The sequence below is a fragment of the Parasteatoda tepidariorum genome, chromosome 7 (genome assembly GCF_043381705.1).
Source record: "Parasteatoda tepidariorum isolate YZ-2023 chromosome 7, CAS_Ptep_4.0, whole genome shotgun sequence".
NCBI classification, from domain to species: Eukaryota; Metazoa; Arthropoda; class Arachnida; order Araneae; family Theridiidae; genus Parasteatoda; species Parasteatoda tepidariorum.
The window spans coordinates 34,784,469-34,789,592 of record NC_092210.1 but is presented as its reverse complement, the minus strand read 5'-3'; positions in this window follow the sequence as shown (position 1 = coordinate 34,789,592).

Below are 5,124 nucleotides of genomic sequence, written 5' to 3'. Positions count from 1 at the left end.
TGCCAGTTATTCATAGATATATATATACTTATTTATTTTTACTCGAAAATTAAGTCAAATATACTAATATACCCTAAGGGGAATATTGATGAATTATAAACTTGCTGAATTGAAGAATAGCAACCATTGTAAGGAAATAAATTATGTTTTTAACACTGTTTTTACTCTGCAATATAAAGGCAAATGACATTTATTCTAACGCTTCTGGCTAAGTGATGCTACTTCATGTATTTTATTTAAAATGAGCTCTATTTCTGCACTTATTGCTCAGAAACATTTCAGATACAAATGTTTTAGGGGCCATAAAAACAATTATTATTTTATATCAAAAATACGAGGTTTCTAATAACTCGCTTGTTCAAACAGTTAATAGTATCGTGTTTGTCATTTTTGTGATACTTTGTTTGTAGATTTTGCCCATTTTTTGTATGGAGAAAATGATATTTGGAAGCCTGGTTGCTACCTTGCCAATAACTAGGTTAATTTTAAAATATAGACGCTACATTGTTGACAGTATATAAGGTGTTAATTTTTTCATATGAAAAATAAACTTCAGAAATGCTTCATAAACTAAAGAAAAAGCTACATTTTTTTAAATATTGATCATATCTTGATATATATGTATGTACTTCTAGGTAGACAAACCATAAGCAGAGTAAACTGACTTTTTCTTAAATTTTTCATTCTAATTTCGAGTCTTGTGCATATATTTTGAAGCATATGGTCAAATTTGTTAGTTACCTAACAAATCAAATACATTTTTTTTACTTATGAAATAAATGCTCTGTTCGAAATCTTATTTAAGTACTGCTTTGAATGAGAAATATATGTATATGTTTTTATATGGTTAAAAACATGAATTTTTGAAGGAAAAAAATGTTACTGTCATTTTTGTTAAAAAAAACAACAACATTGTGGGTAATAAAAATTATAATGAGTCTTATTCATCTATGTAGTATTCGTGATACTCATTCATGTGTTAAATATTGTGAATATTGTTATTCATTGTTATTAAACTGCATTCAGCATACTTGTATATACATGTTAATACGGAAGGAAATATATGATGCAAATCATATGAGAGTGATTATAATTATGTTGGAATTTCTAAATTAATTTTAAAACCGAAAAGTGTAAAGCATGAGTATGTGATCATGTAGTTTCAACTGAAACAGAAATAAATTTTTACATGTGAGTCCGTCTCTTGTTGTTCGTTTTTTCCAAATTTATGTTTATTCCTTTAGAAAGTTAATTTTCATTGGATTGTCTATTAATTTTTTGTAATCCAGTTAGCTATCTTACGGTATAAAAATAAATAAAAAAATTCATGACAAGCATTGCCCGCTTCAAGAGAAGTTGAACTTTCTTAACTAATCACTGCTACTAAGACATCAAATTTAAATCAATAAAAAAAATATCATTATTCAAGATTTATTCAGACTAGATAGATTTTAGATGCTTTTTTTTCTTAAAAGCAATAGTAAAATAAGTTACAAAATTAGTTTTTTTTGTTTGATTACATCGAAATTATTCACGAAGTTCAAGTTATTTTCCAAGTACCGGTAATCCGTGTGCCTGTATTTTTTACCGTGAAATCAATTTTTGCCGAAACATGCTTCGGAACTAAAAACTTGGTATACCTTAATATTTACAGTAATTACCATAAAATCACTCATTTACTCTCATTAAATAAATATTACTATAAAAATTACAGTTTAATAGTTTATGGTAAAAATGGATTCTATGTATAAAGCATCTTACTTGCCAGCACTGATTACCATAATTTGATTAGGTACTTTTCCCGGTGTAGACTAAATAATTTGAACTTTTCAAATTTGATTGATTGCCAATGGAGTTTGTTAAAATTAACTTTTGTAGAGTTATTATTATATTGTTATTTTCATACATATAGTTGTGTTTTTCTTTATTTCATTGATAAAAAAATTTTTTTAGCTCAAAAATAAATTACTGTATTGCGCAATGAGATAAAATAGAGGTTAAAAAAGCGATAAAAATTAAGCCACACACGTTTAAAAATATTAAGCAACAAACTAAAAATTTCAATGCTTACAGAAAATCGTTAAATAATCTTTAAAATCTCTGTAAAGTAAAACTTTTATTTAATTAAATTTATGAAAAATTTGCAAATATTTTTTCAGCAATTAAGTAGTGATTTCTTTACAAAAAAAACAGGATCGCATTTGGCATCAATTTTACACGTTATTTAAAATTTCATAGAAAAATAATAAACAAGACAAACCTCTAAGTCATTTTAAAGATGGAATATCAAATATACAACGCAATGAGCAACTTCATAATGATAACGTATAGTTATTTCGAAATAAAGAAAAAATTAGTAAAATTAGTTATATACATGCATAAATGTACATTACTTCTTTAACTTCCTTATATTTCTTTTGAAAAATATTTCGTTGCTTAATTAACTTTTTATAGATTAACGTGATTTTAATGTAATACTTATTTTCTTGTTTAGCATTAAAACCTGATAGCCTATTCCAGTTCAACTCTTTTAGGATAGTATTTCCTTTATAAAGAGAAAGGATATATATATATATAATCAATTAGTTTATATGGTGATATAAAAATGTTTAAGAGAAAATATTTTGAATTAAAATAAGCAATCGATACTATAAATGTTATAAAATATTCATCCATAAACAAATACGTTTTTAATCCATGCATATTTCAATTTAGAATTCTTGGTTGATATTGCTTTTTTTGCGCAATCAAACTGCAGTTTCCTTAACTATTTATTATAATATTCCTACATATAAATCGAAAATATTGATGAAATCAAAAGCATATAGTTTATTTAAAGAGCCATTACTCATTCTTGAAAGAAGTAAACAAGATTTGGAAGTCAAAATAAAACATGAAGACTGCCATCTTGAGTTTTCTTTCCCCTCTACAATAAAAGCAACGTTTGCCGCCGACGCATATGAAAACGGCGAAGCAATGCGAATTTTTTTTTTAATGTAGTTTTTATTTGATGTGCCATCTTTGCCAGTTATTCATAGCTTTTATCCTGACGGAAGTTCAGTTTGGACAACTGCCACAGTTTTTCTTCTATGACCCACCATCGTATCCAAAATTAAACAGAAATTAAGCTAACCCAGAGATACATTTGAGATGAATAATAAGATTTTGGGGTATTTTCGCAAAAATGGTTCCCCCTTTTCTTCAATTTGCGCTATTTTTAGAGCTTCATGATAGAAGTGATCCTATTATATTCTTCCTTTTTATAAGAGAAATAGTGCTCTGAAAGAGTTGAAATAGAAACGCAGTTACTTCATGAATGCAGACCGTTTTGATTTAAACTGAATAAAAATATAAAAAATGAATTTCAGCAATTGATGTCTAGTTTCGATCCTTTTTTATCGTTAAAATATCATTTTTTTTTTAAATAGATCTTTTTCTTTCATTTGCCGCCATAAATAGAAAAACATTAGAATAAAGATAAAAAACATGACAAAAATACAAATAATGGCCCAAAAATGGATAAGTTGGTAATGTGTTATTTATGTTCCTTAGCTTTATTCTTAGGTGTACTGTAAAAAACAAATTCCTGATCAAAATACGGCATAAAGTACTCGACCTTGACTGCAGCATAGGAAAAACCCATATTATCATAAAATCCATTTTTACCGTAAAATGTTATACTGCAATTTTTACAGCAACACTTACATAATTAGAGTGATTCAATAGAGTGACGGTAATTATTACTGTAAAATCTACAGTATGCAAGGTTTTTTTTTTGTTCCGTAACCTTTTTTGTAAAAAAAAAAAATGGATTTCAGCGTTATCTTGAGTACCGGTGCTTTTTATCGTAATTTGATCCAGATTTTTAAACGAATACTTTTTACAGAAATTTTTCCATAAAATATTTTGATTTTCGTGTGGTGGAAAATAAAAAATACTATAATAAAGCTAAAAACAGGTGATAAAATATAAATTATGTAAAAGAAATACCAAGTTGGTGTGTGCTATTCACGTTTTTCAGCTTTATTCGTTGGTGGAAAAATATTCTTTATACTCTTTTAAAAAAAGTAAGGTTTGAAAAATTCATTAAATATTTTTGATCTTAGAAAATATCTTTCAATTGTTATAATTTATGCTTCGTACAAGTTTATTTGATTTAACAATGATTGCTATTCGCTCAAATTGAATTCTGGAATGTTTAATAAATATATTGCGCAGATTTTTATCAACATTAGTTAACTGCTTTTTAGAAATAAATAACTTAAACTAGTTTAGTTAAATTCGAAAAGTTAAGAAAGTTCGCTAAGCTTACTTTATGTTTGAAACATTTGGTAACCTTCAGAAATCATATTTAAGAAATATTGCCTTACGAAAAATTAAATCATAAGCAAATTTATTAAAAGTTTCGGTTATTAATATCAAACTATGATGATTTTCTATAATATAACTTAAATTTTATTTAATATAATTCAAAAATAAAACTCTTAATAATTTCAATTTAATCTTTAAATTAATGACAAAATTTAATTAAAAAAATATGACAATTTTTTTTATTAGATTTTGTTATGCAAACTTTTATGGAACCAGAGCATTTTTGCAAACACTAAGGATTAAAATTTCGGACACCCGTTTAATTATTGCTTCATGAAAAATGCACTTTTAATAATGTTAAAATGCAAATAAAAAACGAAAATATTCGAGAAAACGTCTATCCTACATACGCAGGGCTATAAAAATTTATTTACGAACAATATTACGAATGCATTATTATTATCATTCATTAAAAATTGTTAAATGTGCATGTTTCAAAAGTATTAATAATAGTTATATTTTAATATTTAATAAAAACAGAAATTTTCTTCTATATGTTCCAATTTTTCTATTATTTCTTGAAAAAAATATTTTCATACTTTTCATTGGAATATAAAGCTTGTTTTTATTACACTATCTTATTTTTCAATACCTGCATGCACTTCGAATGATTTTCTAGTAAATAATAATTTGTGCGTAAGACAACAGGTCATAATTCCTCAAATTTTAATTTTTCTCATTGATTGTCATCTTAAAACTAATAAAAATTTGAAATGAATAGTTCCTTTGTAAAATATAAATGTTTAAATCTTA